The following is a 16,807-nucleotide window of genomic DNA, read 5'->3' on the forward strand; positions in this document are numbered from 1 at the left end:
CTCAGTTACCCGAGCACAGAGGATATGCACTTCCCTCGTCAGTTCCTCGACGACGGGGGATGCTGGTGAGGCAGGCGGTGCAGATGGTACAGGTGGAGCTGGTGGTGCAGATGGTGCTGGTGGAGCTGGTGGTGCAGACGGTCCAGCACCAGAAATAGGCGGTGCATAACGGGAAGCCTTACACACGAATGGATCGGCAGGTTAAGGCACAACCCGCTTACGAGGGGTAACCCTAACCAACTGTCTGCGTGCGTCCACGAACGGTCTACCTCCATTAACCCCTGGAATAACAGTACCATCGAAACGATACCGCTTCTTCGGCGGGGTAGAGGGCGGCTGCACGGGCGCCTCCTGAAGGACCTCGTCAGAATCCTCGTCGGAATCCTCCTCGCTTGAGTCATCAGATGATGAGTCGTCTGAATCATCTGAGGGTGGATCTGCTCGACCGGTGGTCATCAGTCGATATATGCTAGGTGGGATCGGCACGACACATCCATCAGCAAGACGTCTGACCCAATGTCCTTGCTCATTACGGAAAGGACCGTCCTCATTTCCTCCAGGAATTACAGCGCCACCGGAATGGTGCTGTGGCTCCAGGAGTCCTGGGCTAGATGGAGCTGGAATCTCCTCTGGGTCCCCGTCTCCGTCTGAGATGATCATCAGGTCAGGTGCCTGGTTACTGTCCCCAGAGGATGAATCGCCAGAGTCACTGGAGGGTAGCGATGACGGGATCTGTGAGTTGGCAGCAGCAGTAGTAGGCAAGGTGGCAGATGGATCTGAGTCGCTCTCTAAGTCAATGATGATGGGCGAGATATCCGACATCTGAACAAGGAAAAATAAATTTTTCCATGTCAGTAAGTCATATAGCAAGCACGTATTAGGCAAAGTAACTACGACAATCTAGATCATCTATAGTAATAAATAGCATGGCAATAATAACCAATCCTACAGAAGTGTGATGCAATCGAAAGCAGATAGTATCATGTAGTAGTGAAAACAAGTAGCAGTATATGACATATAGCAGTAAAAGTAAGCAGCATGCAGCAAGTTCCGCAGAAACAAGTAAACTAGCAAGTTGTAGATTAGTCCTATTAGTGAATCCTACTCGGTCCGGTCTAGACTCACTAATGCAACCCAATTCCCTACAACCAATGCTCTGATACCAAATGTGATGCCCCGTACAAAATTAACGTGTACGGATCATCAACAACAGGATCATTACAAGGTCAAACACTATATGCTGTTTTAAAATAAGTTTTCATTCATAAGAAATGGTGACATCATAACCAACATCAAAAGTTTTACAAACGATAGTAGGCTTCTACGAATAGAAGCAATTAACATAAGTACGAGATCCGAAGGTCATTACAAATTCATTGTTTCAAAAGTAACATAGTTTGTGAATGCAAGGTAAACGTTTCATGCAGAGACATCTCTAACAAAAGCAGCGGGAGTCTACACAGCAAGACTACTACATCGGAAACATCAAACCTCTAAGCACCTGAGAAAACATGCTTAAAAATGTCAACACGAATGTTGGTGAGCTATAGTTTAAATGTAACAGTAATGTAAGGTAGGCCACGAGATTTCGTATTTCAAAACAGTATGAAAAGTATATGCAAAACCGTGGGCACTTGGTAACTAACTTAACGTAATATCACCCCCTAAAAGTACACTTGGCGAGTGCGTAAGTTTATGAAGTATTAAACACCCGTTAAATGCTAGCGTGACTAGCCCGAGTGGGGATGTCAAACCCTATGGATCCATATCTAAGATTCGCGTTCACCGATTCAAAAACCAATGACTAAACGTTACCGAGCTAAGGGGAAAGTTTATGCTGTTTTATAACCCACACATATATAAAGTTTAAGTACTCATGCCTAGTATGTAAAATGTAAAAAGGGCATGTATTCTCAGTTCCCAAAATAGTTAAAGTAAAAAGGGATGCTATAACTCACAGTGAAAAGTAGTAAAGTCGGTACGAGATAAGTAAGCAAGTAGTTGGTCCGAAAGGTCCTCAACCTAAGCCAAAAGTTACTAAGTCAGTAAATCATTCCCAAAGGTTTAAAAGTATGTAAATTAGGTCTTAAGTATCATCATCATTCATCATCAATTAAAAAGAGTAAAGTAAGTTTCAATCAAGAATAGAAATCGAAACAAGGGCTGACTTCGTTCAGCTTCTACGACCTATATACAAATAGAAAAGACGCGTAGTCAGTGGCTATGGCTCCGTATGTGAGTCCTCCAACCACTGACCAATTTTCAGAACCAAACTCGTCTTCGTTTGACCGTGGTGACGGTTTAAGTGTGAGTAGGTCATAAATTTCAGCATAACGTTACAAAGGTGTAGTGACTTTCGGAAGGCTATAAATCCTAAACCGTAAATCGGATTAAGGAAAGTCCTAAACGAAAAGTCATATACTCGAACCAAAAAATATGGAAATCAACGTTTCCAATAGCCCAGGTGACTTATCAGACCTCAAAAATAGTAAACAAAGTGCTCCGGTGGGTTCTTGTTGCTTGATGTTCATCACGGTTCTCATCCTTGATGCTTGTAGCTTCAAGTGTACAACTTGTTGATGTGTTTGCATCATCTTTACCAAGTTTTGACCATCATGACACTAGTGTATGTCTAAGATATGTAGCACAACTCATTTAAGGGTTGAAAGAAGGTTGATGAACCAAAGTTACATCAAGATCTTAGATCCGACACATACATGAGTTCTAATAGTAATATTAAGCTATAAACTTGAATGTAAACTAAATAAACAAGATCCTAAGTTGTAGAACTTAGATCTTAGCTAGATCTTGAAGATACTAGACTAAAACATCTAGATCTAGTGTTCTTAAGTTAAACCCTAAGTTATGGAACTTGGATCTTTACTTTAATAAAACCATAAGTTATGAAACTTAGATTTTTATCTTGTAGAATGTATATAAGCTTATAAGTTTTTGTTTTACACAAAATTGGAAGACCATAAGCTATAGAAACTCAGATCCAATATAAGTGTATGAAGTTATAACTAGAAAGTTTAACTTCCATGTTCTTGAACTTACAAAGTTTATACTTTAGTTTCAAGAAAAATGAGATCAAGTTTAACTAGTAATACTTGACCAATATTATACAATCACGAATTTAAAACAAAAAAATAAAGAAATTAACTAAAGTTACAAGTAACAAGTTCATGTTTGTTTCATACTTAAGAAGATTCAAGCCAAAACTTGGATCTTAAGAAAATAAACCTTAAGTTTACAAAACATGAACACAAGTAAGATCTTAAAGCTCATGAACTTTAGATCTTTATAACTTTTCAAGTGTAGAACCATAAGCTAACGAGCTTAGATCCTTGTTCTTGATTCCTCATCAAACAAAGGATAGAAGAAGCAAGATTCATGAAGATACAAACTAGAAAGTTTGATCTTTAACAACAAACAAGTAAATTGATGATGATACTTGGTGATTTTTAAAGAAAAGAAGAAAGAAAAATAAAGTTTTTACATACAATTTAGAGAAAAAAGTTGAGAGAAAAGAAGTGGTGTAAGTATGGTGTGTATAAAATGAAGTAATACTAGCATATAAGTAACACAAAAAAAAAAAATTGAACTCCCTCCCCACCAAAAGGCCGACGGTTTTGGGCTCCCAAAGGGGGGTGGTCAACTTTTTCTTTCATGTATGGGAGGGTGTTGTATGCTAGGAAGAGTATAAGGTTAAATGCATGGAAAGTTGGTGCTTGCATGCTTGAAACATCTTTGTCTCCTCACTTAACTTAATTAATCTTGTTTAACCTTAATAAATCACTAGTAATATGATGGGCTCACTAACTAGTCCATTAAAAAATGTAGGGTGGGCTTGATAGCCCAAGTCCAATAATATAAGCCCAAGTATAAGTAAGCTACAAATTATTAGAAAGCCCAAGTAATTAACAACTTACATTAGTTAATTAGAAATAATTAATAATAATTAATTATGAACGTAAATAATATTCGAAATATTATTCGTGAAAAGCACGTGTCGAAAAGACGAGTCGGGACATTGGAATGTCAATTACGATAACAAGTAAAATGTATAAGAATACATTTATTAAAACACAAGTATTAATAATAAATATTAATAATATAAGTTAGAAAATCCAGGGTCGTTACATTACACTATAAAACTCCTAACAGTCAGGACCACGTCCCACAATTTACCACCTCCATCGTGATCTACTTTATGCCTCGATAATACTCTTTAACCCCCACGTCTAGTACCTACCAAACACAACCAGAACATTCCTTTTCACGATGAAATCTCGAACATCACCATACCATCCCTCCGAGAACGCTAAGAGTTCCTTCAATAACTATGCACACAAATTTGTTCGTCCATGAGTCATTCTAGGACAAAGTCATTACACCATACTCAAGACCATTCACCACCCCATAACACGGGGTTTCTTCATTAAACCACAACACATATAACTCAAAGTGGCTCCTTAGTACTAGCATGGAAACTATTATTGCACTAGAATTCCGTCAGCAACTATCACACCCCCAGTTAGGGCCTGGGTGAATGTGACATTAATATTAAATAAAACAACATATTATAATATACGAGAACAATGCTAAATGATGAGAATAAACTTTATTGAGTACGCAGCGGAAAATGAATGTCGTTACAATAATGGAAAGTACAATAAAGTAATTATTTTAAATGCAAGAATAATAAATGCGAAATCTCTTGATCCTAAGTCCAAGTAGCATCACATAAGCAGTAAGTAAATAAGCTTGATCAATCGGCACCTGAGACAAACATGCTAAAGTGTCAACCAAAAAGGTTGAGTGAAGTTCATAGGTTTAACAAAAATGTTTGACCGTTGTTTTAGACCACAAGATTTAGTTTATAAAGTTGATCTCGCAGGGATCAAAAAGTTATGCCAATTCGTGATATTTAGACTAAACATTCAAAGTTTGCCCCAATGACAAGTTGTGTCTGTCCTTGTCGGTTTAATTTCATTATTAAGTAATACAATGACTTGGTCAAATGTATCGGGGATGTTACTCCCGATAGGCCTACCCCCAATAATTAAGCAAGCATTTAACGAGCAATTAAAAATATCACTGTAGGAACTTAGTCGGACATAGCCGGGTATAGCATAGTTTAACAGTTGGTACTTGTGTCAAAATTGTAAATAGTAAAAGCAGCATGTGTCTCACCGCAATAAGTTAAATAAGTTGCGCAATAGTAAGAGGGGCCATGAGTTCACCTTAGTAAGTAGGAGAGAGAGTTATTCCTCGAAATAGAAAGTTTGGATGGATGAGCAGAAAGTCAACCTAAAGACATTTAAGAGTAGTTAAGTGTTTTGCCCAAATTTAAGTTAAGTATGAAAGTGGTTTAAGTATAGTTTGTTTTACTAAGTTTCCATTCTTAGTATGTTTCCACTTTTAGTAAGTTTCCACTTTTAGTAAGTTAGTGTCGAACACTAGTGAGTTGTCCCTAATAAGTCTACCACCTATTAAGTGTGAAGATAACTAGGTGTATAATTACTATAGTCGGGTTGATATTGTGCACCATACCCAAACATCTATTCCACCGCCGAGTCACCAGAATGACCAATTGTTACCGGTTAGCCCAGGATTTCTTGACCAAAATCTAAGTTTGGCATTCGTAATCCACAAGCGTCCCATAGTGGTACCAAGGATCACCCTAGGCCTTAAGTAGCATTGACGTTCGAGTAATCACACGTTATCGTGAATGACTATGGTAACCTTGTAATATAATATAAATAATAGTATATTATATGTGTTAGTAATATTATAAGTGTATAGGTGTTAGTATTATATAATAGTATTTGGGTTTTAGTTAATTAAAGTAATATTTAATATTAGGGTTTAGTAATAAATGATTAGGTTTTAATTAAAGTATTAGGGTTTTATTAAATTAGGGTTTAATAAATTTGGGTTAGGTTTAATTAGTTAGGGTTTTAATATGTATATGTATATAAATCGTGTATATGTATATATATATATATATATATAGTATTTTTATTTTTATTTTTATTTTTCATATATATAAACCGTATATATATATGTATGTATACAAAAATATATTTTTTACATGTATATATATATATATATATATATATATATATATATATATATATATATATATATATATATATATCGAATATGTATATGTATATATGTATTTATTTTGTTTCCTTAATTAAACACAAACCCATCTTCTAACATTTATCTAGGGTTTAAAGATCAAACACTCCTTCCCCTTTTTTTTTCGGTCGATACACATACATACATATTAATTTTTTTTTTCTTTTTCATGTATATATAAATCTATGTGTGTACATATATATAATGTATATGTTTATGAATTAATCAAGATTGTATCATGAACATGAAATTAAAACAAAGATCAAAGATTATGTAAATAAGTTTTAGGGTTTATATTATACCTTGAATATTCGAAGATGATTAACAAAGAAAAGATGAAACACTTTGAAGATGAAGATCAAAACCTTGAAGATTGATGAACAACTTTGAAGATCTATGAAGAACTTTGAAGAACGCGAAGAATGACTTGAAGATCACTTGAAGAACTTGAAGGTGGTGGTGGTGGATTTCGATGGTGGTGGTGATGGTTTCGGTTTGTTTGGCCGAAAACAAGAGGGAGGGGAGAGAGATTTGGGAGAGAGATTTGTGAATGAGATTTGGTACAAAGAAAAGGTTTAGCTTAGGCCTCTATTTATAGGAGTGCTAGGAAAATTCTAGAATTAGGGTTAGGGTTAGGTTTACTTAGGGAACAAGTTGGACTTGGAGAGGAAGTAATGGGGGTCATGGGAGCCGAAAATTGGGAGGGGTATTTTAGACATTTCATATTATTATTTTTTCGGCTAGGCATTATCAAGGGAGGAGTTTTGGGATTTTCATTTTAGTCCTTGCACTTTAAATTAGCTTAAATAATCCCTAAACTTGTCTTAAGATTAATTAAGTTATATACTTTAAACTTTAATTTATTACCTTTTGTTCACGGAAATTTATTACCTTATTATTTCCTTCTTTTATTAACTTGTCGTTTATTGCACAAAGTTAATTATTACATTTTATAATTCTTAACGCTTAACAATTATTGATTAAAGTTTAATCATTAAGGTTAATTATATTTTGGGCATTTAATATGGAAAAATATAGAATGGAAAAATGAGGGTCGTTATAGCAACAAGTTCTCACTTCGTCAACCGCCGCACTTCGTCATTCAACACAATCAAGTTTACATTTTTACCAAGATTTCACACACTTGAAAACAATCCACGACCGTGTGCCTCTATATGAAGCACTCGGAACTGGAACACCACACCTCACATTCGTCCATATACATTTATCGTCTAGTTTATCATGAAACTTCCAACTCTTTTTCAATCATACTCATATAATACTTATTATGAGGCAAATGTCTCGCCAAGTCATTATGATTCGCTTCGCTAAAAGTCTAGTCTTAAACCTCATTATCATCAATTTGCTTAGTCTTGTGCCAAGTTTTACACCTTCTCATATGGTTTCTTAGCCACACGCTAAGTATTATACATATTCATGTGGTTGCTTAACCATGCGCTAAGTCTTACACCTTGTCACATGGTTGCTTAACCACTCGCTAAGTCTTATACCTACTCATGTGGTTGCTTAGTCACACGCTAAGTCTTATACCTCGTCACATGGTTGCTCAGTCACTCGCTAAGTCTTACACCTTATCACATGGTTGCTTAGCCACTCGCTAGGTCTTACACCTCGTCACATAGTTGCTTACCCACTCACTAAGTCTTACACCTTGTCACATGGTTGCTTAGCCACTCGCTAAGTCTTACACCTCGTCACATGGTTGCTTAGCCTCTCGCTAAGTCTTACACCTCGTCACATGGTTTCTCAGACACTCACTAAGTGTTACACCTAATCACATGGTTGTTTAGCCACACGCTAAGTCTTACATCTTGTCACATGGTTTCTTAGTCATTCGCTAAGTCTTACACCTCATCATGTGGTTACTTAGCCTCTCGCTAATTCTTACACCTTGTCACATGGTTGCTTACCCACTCGCTAAGTCTTATACCTTGTCACATGATTGCTTAGCCTCTCGCTAAGTCTTACACCTCGTCACACAGTTACTTAGCCTTTCACTAAGTCTTACACCTCGTTACGTGGTTGCTTAGCCACTCACTAAGTCTTACACCTCGTCACATGGTTGCCTAACCTCTCGCTAAGTCTTACAACTCGTCACATGGTTTCTTAGCCACTCGTTAAGTCTTATACCTCGTTACATGGTTGCTTAGCCTCTCGCTAAGTCTAACACCTCCTCACATGGTTACTTACTTAAATCGGATCCGATCATACCATACCATAGACACATGGTCTAAGCTTATCACTTGGTGAGCTTGATCGTTACCCTCCTGCACGGATGCAATCCAGGAGCACCAATTCACCATCATGCCTTACCTTACAAGTGCTTAGTCCTCTCGAAACTAGCCCTTTGCGAATTTCATCATTTGTTCCTTAACAAGTACATAATCTTTTCGGGACTAGCCCCTTGTCACATTCATCATCACTTAAGAGTAAGTGCATAGTCCTCTCGGAACTAACCACTTATCACATTCATCATTGATTAAGCATATTTGGATCTAAATCATAACCTTACAAGGGTGGACCGAAGTCTCACCACCTGCATCATCAGCCTTATAAGGGTTTGACTGAAGTCTTGCCACTTGCATCATCAATCTTACCCCATACATACTCATAAACATCACATGATATAATAGTCATTCTTTTCCTGCATGGTTATAGGTGACCTCTTGCACGGGTGCAATCCGAAACACTTGTAACCACCTCAATACCGTCTGAACTATCCCATGCAAATCATTCTATAGTAATTGTCCTTTCCCTTTATTCATATTATGCATACTTTTATTGATGTTGACATCACGCCTACAACATGTCACTTAATAATCACGTAAGCATTCACTTTATTTTATCATCACATAGTCATATTTCATACGTATAGCGTAGGCTACTCATGGTAATCACAAATCATCACTAATAGCAATCAAGCAAACTAATAGTAATCAAGCAAACTAATAGCAATCAATCAATCTCATACGTTAGCCATGGATCTATTTAGGTTTAAGTCTAGATAATTCTAAGATGGATTATCTAAGTTTCTTAAACCTCCGCTATGATACCAACTTGTTACGCCCTAAAACCCATGATAGAAGACGACAAAATTTCTTTTTAAACACAGTATAATGGTGCGGCGCACCTCAACACTGGTGCGGCATACAACTTCACAGGAGCGGAGCTCCAGAGAGGGAAAGTGGCGCACCACAAAACTAAATTTCTAATATTCCAAGTCAGAAGCTTTTTCACATTATGGTGTGGTGCACCATTTCACTGGTGCGGCACACCTGACCTGATACTTCAGTTTCTACCTTCTTAAACACTTTTGACCCATTTCTGAAAAAACCCATTTCGACACCTGCTGACTAAACCAACATATTTAACCATTTTAACACTCAAAATCATTTTAACTTTTCAATTCAAGCTTGAATCTTGACAAAACCGTATTTGATATCCTATAAAACTCAAATCATCATAACATAAACTCATTCATTCATCTTGACATACAATCAATCTTGGCGTCTATAGCAAACGACAATCAAAAGCATCATAAAAGAGACGTGCATACTGATTACTAAATACCAATGCTTTCACACGAAATGACTCCTTTACATTCACGGTGCTTGCTCAAACCTATAAAAGAGTTTGCTAGGACCAAAATTTTCACTTTACACAAGGCATAAGTGCAAGCCCGCTAATTAATCTTTTCCTTCTTCCCAATAATCCTACAAACATGACAACAATGAATATGGGTAAACTTAATGTTTAATGAGTACATACAGTGTATGGATCGATTAATGCTAAACGTGTTTAAATTGTAATATTCCCATTCAAGACCCGCTTATATGGTAGCTAAACTCTTTTTTAAGAGTTGTACATCCTTGCTCCTTCGTTAATGCTCCATGACACATCATACATGTCATAACTAAGACATCATAACATAACATATCCACAACATGATACATTCATAAAAAGAAACATTATAATAATCATAAATCAACATTCATACAATGCTTACCTTGCTTACACCTTTTGTACAATATTAATGCATCCCCACTTACTTATTGTGGCCCTCATGATTCGACTTGTCCTATCGAGATCACTTCTTCATTAGTCCATCATAAAATCATTGCATGCCTCTTTTCGAAATCCCATACTATTATAGTCCCTAAAAGACTTATTTAACATCATGGAATTGCATTAGCGAATTTAACGCATCAACATAATAGTAAACTCTAATCATATTCTTCACTTACTATACATTACAATCATAAATTCAATAATTTAACTATCGTAATATTCCCCTATGAACTCACGAGTTAGTCGATAAAGACATTTACAATTTCCTTAACCGTATATAAAATTATACATAATGACATCAAAATCATACTACACAATCGTGAGAACATCAAAATTATACTTGTTTAGTCTAACAATAATATTCAAGAACATGAGAACAACACATCATAATATCTAACATATAATGATCACATTAATTACTATATGAGTTTACCTATGAAACTCACATTTGCCACTTAACAACGTGCTTCCAAGCTTATCTCCTTTCCTTGATTAGCACCTAACACATATGCTAACCGCATCAATCATATACTCTTTACCAAGAATTCATTCTAATCTCAAGCTAATATGATTAACTTGTCATAACATAAAGCTCATAATGCCTACCCTTTTCCTTAATCATATTCATTAAACTTTATGTCCATTTTATTTAACAAACGTACAAAATCCTTCATTCAAACATTCTATCAAACATGTTATGTGCATAAACCATTTTCAAGCTGAATACTTACACATTCATCAATTACCATGTCTATTCATTTTCATATTATTCCTTCAATATAATCATACTATTTACAAAACAACTAGCAAAGCCTTATTCACAAATAATCATCTTATACCAAGTTTATCATAAACACTAACAACTCAAATTAGCCTAATTCATTTTCATTAGCCTTTTATTCCAAACTCTTATTACTTTATCATTCAAGAATCTAAACAAACACTAGGTGTACATAACTTCATGTTAACACATTTCATAGCTCATAGCATCAGTTCTTCACCATTTACAATCTTTTACATAGTTTTATTCATATTCATATGCCATAATACCATAAAACTACTATTTATACATAATCATATCATATATAAACCCATCATAAATTAACATTATACTTTCATTTCATTTACAAAAACCCAAATTACATAAGCCTTAACCCTTAAATCCGATTTTCAACTCATACTTACATAAATCATACCATATTTCATAGAATACATATCAATATATCATAAACTTGTGAAAAAATTAAGTATTCTAGTCATACCTTAATTTTTATCTCATACCCTAACCTTAGATCTATTCAACACAAATGATTCAAGTTAGAGTTTCACCTCAAGAGGCAAAAACAAACTATATGGATGCAACACTAGGATTGGGTTTCGGTTCGGGTTGTACAAACCTCTTTCTTTTTCTATTAAGCTTTCTCTCACTTGAAATCTTTCTCAATCTAAGTTGGGGAGTTTTCAAGTAGATAGAGGTGAAGAAAATAGATTTTCAGATCTATTTTCAGCTTCCAAAAACGTTCATGCAAAATTTCCATCCAATCCCCAACTTTACAATATTTACAAAATAGCCCAAAACACACTTCCAGACACACGTGCGGTGCACCATTTGCCTTACCAACTTATAACTTTTCCAAAACATCCGGGCACGAATCACGGTCATTTGGGCTTTTGATTCGCCTCAATCCGAGTTCGTAGGAGAAAGTTATGGCCTAAATGGTGAAGCATAACCTCACAACATATTTACAACTTTAAACGTTAAACTCTCGACACTCCAAACATTATATTATCACAAAAATAATAATATTTCAAGTTGATTCTAACATCCCGAAATATCAAGATCACTCCCGGTATCGTTAAATTAATGTATAAAAATATAATAAAATAATACCTTAAATTTTCAGGATGTTACAATTCATGAGCTTCTCGAAGTCGTTCTTGATTTTTTTTTTACTTAGGTTGATAAATCAGTGTGCATTCTTGTATGGGTTAATGAAATTACGAACGTCTCTTTAATGGATAAAATTCTTTTTGAAGGTTGCAATCCTGATTTTGTCTCCGATTCAAATCGGGTGGGTAATACTCGAGAGATATATATAAATTCACAATTAATATGTTACATTCTTCGAATTTGATTCAGCAATCACCAACTATACTCACTACTCTCACAACAATATACATTCTTTCATAGAAATTAAAACAACCATACTCATTCAAATCCAATTGCATATTCTGATTTTAACATATCAGAATCCAAGTCGAGATATAACCGATGTCGTCACTCTTAGATTCCTACATCTTTCAAAGCCATACTTTGAATTTAAAACTGTGATAGCACATCACTTCTATTCATAAACCCAGAAAAATATTCGTATCATTCAAAATTCTAGAACATCATATGTATATTGACAATTACAATCTGCGTTCAAACCATTTATAATTCTTAAAAATCCCTCAATTAAGAAACAACCAAGAGGATGATCCAACCACACGTTATCAACAAAAAGAAGGATTACGCGTATAGCGATATACCTAGAAACTCTCGAAACCAAAGTCATAGACTAACACATATCTGTGTCAGCTCCTTTGACATTTATTACCAAAAATAACTTGGCAATCCCTTTCCAAAGTAGTCAGTTTTGTCACAGCTCCAGCAAGTCAACTTCGACTTTTCAGTCGAAACAGTCTTATTATAACTTCAATATATATGTTGCCCTTTCGCCATCGTTACCGGGGAACCTTTTACATTTCATCATATTAACAGTAAATGTATCAACAACTTTATTACCCTTTGACTGAAGCCTCTCCGAAAAATCACTATACTTATTCATTAAAACCCTATCATGTACTCATCTGCATCATGTAACGGTAGTTGCCGTACCCCAAAAAGCTTAAATCATTATTCTCGAATTTCGCAGCAATTCTACGCCAACAGTTATATATATATATATATATATATATATATATATATATATATATATATATATATATATATACACACATATAACGTCTATATATATATATATATATATATATATATATACACACATATAACGTCTATCTCCTAGACTTAAATACTTCGAATGTGAAATTTCTGAAAAACACCCTAAACTGCTAACTAGTTCTCCAAATTTTGAAAAAATACTGATGAAGCAGCAAAAACTGTAAACAACCTTAACAGTCGAGAGTTTGATGATAAAGAGTAGTGTGATAAAAAAGTTCAAAAAAAAATGGTGCTGAAAAACGGTTGAGCAAACCATGAAGGAGGCTGTGGACAAATCACAAAGACTAAATCTGCCTTCAAAGAACCTAAATGATTCCGTATCTGCTGAAATTATTAACGAATACCTTGCTCCTGACTCTTAACTCTTACGAACAATATTCTTCATCATCCTCTGATTTTAGATATTCAAAGATATCATCATATATTTCATTATAAATATCCTCGATATTTCTGAAGATATTTTCATAACTATTCTTATCTGAAATCATTTATCTCTTCACGCTATTAGTGTTACATCATAAAAGAAACTGTTTAGTTTCTATATTCTGTAAACCTTCGAGTTTAAATTATAGATGTTTTTGAAGTAGTGTTGGGAACTGAAGTATGAGTTAGTATAATATAATGACACTTGATCAACGTGATTATATTATAGTAAGTCATATTGAGTTTCTAATGGAACATGATGAATCACAGATCTTACCCTCATCATGTGTCATGTTACATAACTCTTTCATTCTACTTAACCTCTAAACATATCAAGAAAATATTTTCTTGATGGTTCCGTCTTTTCCGTAACTTCTGCTAATTCAACAAATCAAATCATGCTATTACTTTTTCCTTTCTGTTTAATATATTATAATCATTCAAAACTTCGTACCTACGAATTCTGGACCATTACTTTCTTCACTTGAATTCGAGAAGAGAAAACAAAGGCATGAAGATCCGACATATAAGGGAAAATATAAAGCCCGACAACAACACATAAATTACAAACCGTGAATATCAATGCGTATAGCAATATAAAGACACGGGAGAATAAAGAACACTATAACCCCAAGGTAATAGTAGAAGTTAACAGATTCCTCCGGTGGTAGATGAAAAAGGAGGAAGACAGAAGCGATTGTCAGAAGAAGGACAAGGATCAGTACTGGATTAAGCATTTTTACAATATTTAGAAGTATGGATTAAGGAAGAAAGTATAAGAATGGTGAAAATAATGGAACGGATGAGTTTAATTTATAATGGAAATATCAGACATAGCAATCGAAATAGATTACCGCATTTAATTAAAGAGAATCATAATTTCCCTATTTTCGAAGAATCAAATCTTATTTAGATTTTAAAGATTTTCTTTAAATCCCTTGAATCCCGAAAATCAACCGTGACTACGTCAAAAGTAATACGAATCTTTATCCTCCATATTTCACTCTGTTGTGATAGCTTCACTCATACACTTCGAGTAATCGAATTGTTTCATCCATATTACTCAATGATAATAAAAATCTATTTATCAACACATATTCGTCATGAATACATTTTTATTGTTAGCCATGACGACCTCGATCAAATTTCGGGACGAAATTTCTTTAACGGGTAGGTACTGTGACGACCCGGAAAATTCCGACTAATTTTGAACCAAACTCACGATACGATTTCATATTTTTGACACGTTAAGCAAAGTCTGTAATGTTGAGTCTCAAAATCTTTGAACTGTTTCATATATTCAATTGACCTTCGACCATTCCCGACGATTCACGAACCACTATTTGTAAATAGTTATGTGTATATATATATATCTAAATATATATATATATATATATATATATATATATATATATATATATATATATATATATATATATATATATATATATATATATATATATATATATATATATATATATATATATATATATATATATATATATATATATATATATATATATATATAATATATATATATATATATATAATATTTGGAAATATAATTCGAAACATTATATGTTGTTGTTATTAAAACGAATTATGTAAAAAAAAAAAAATAGAATATTATAATAATTATTATTTACAACATAACTATATATAAATAAACTATAGTAAAAATAAATATTAAATGATTGTAATACTTGTTTGATGTTCCGATTGATATTAAGCAAACTAAATTCAAACTTATATGATTTTAAAATAAACGGTGATCCGAAAATGAGTTCTATAAATTATAGACTTATTAAAAATGCATTTAGGAGCTGTTTGTTAAAATTTAGAACTTTTTATACTTTACCCAGAATTGAGAGTGACAGTTGATGTAATTTTTATTTAATAAATTAATGATCAAATCTTATACCATAATGACCAAAATAAATAAAACTATTTAATTTCAAAATATGAGATTTTTCTGAGAACTTTAATCCGCCACTGATTAATAACGAAGCAAGATATAATATTCCGTGAATTAACGTCGGTAGAGTAATCCAAACTTTAGGCTGCTTATATTATTATTATTATGTTAACTTGCATGTTCTCTTTTCTTAATGTGAAATATGAGTATGAATATAATATAATATATATAATATATAATTACTATAAATTATGTATTATATTTATATATTATTTTTGTCAACGTATTAAGATTCAAAAGAGAAACAGTTAATCTCACCCGTGATTTGTGAAAAGTTAATAAGATACAATGAATGAAACTTATATTAGTGTTTCCTATATCACAATTATGGTTTATATATACATATACATAACATATTGATGACAGAAAATTTGACAACCAAACACCATTTTTCTTCTCTCAAAACTATCACCATTTACCTTAATCACCTTTCACCTACAACCATCGGTCTTCACCGCCTATCACCACACTCCAGCCATCCACCACAAGACCACCCAACGATCACCAAATTGTAACCCATATTGTTGCTGTTCCAGTAATTCGAACAAACCCACCACCTGCTATAACTAGACTGCTACTACCATTTTCGAGCTTGTACAAAACATAAACTTGCTTCTGCCTGCTGTGTTCGAAATAACTACTGCTGTTGCTATTTGTTCTCACCATCTTAAAACACCAAAACCAAAACCAAACCCAACCCATTTGATTGCATGTTACCTGTTGCTGCCACCATCATTTATACTTCTGTTTAACCTGCAACATAAACGAAAACATTCCAACTATTGCGGTACGTTTTCTATTTCTAATTGGAACAAACATCAAGACACCCTTAATCACCAACATCTAAATATATTATTATTAACAAGAACAAACAAGAACTAAATTATAACAATCACCACCATCTTCACTCGAACATCACCATGCAACCAGCGAAACCATAACCACCACCATCATCCGTCCCGACTAGTCGAGCCTAAACCATCTGCTATCTGTTTCAAACAAATTAAAAGCCAAACAAATCAACACTTTTAAGAAACATCTCAGACCATCAGTTAGAACCTATAATTATCCACTATTACTTATGTACCTGCTTGACTCACCATTCGAAAACCATTTGTATTAAAAGCTGTACTTATGTTTCCTATTCAGTCAACGACACCACCATA

Source organism: Rutidosis leptorrhynchoides, chromosome 6, assembly GCF_046630445.1.
Source record: "Rutidosis leptorrhynchoides isolate AG116_Rl617_1_P2 chromosome 6, CSIRO_AGI_Rlap_v1, whole genome shotgun sequence".
Lineage (NCBI taxonomy): Eukaryota > Viridiplantae > Streptophyta > Magnoliopsida > Asterales > Asteraceae > Rutidosis > Rutidosis leptorrhynchoides.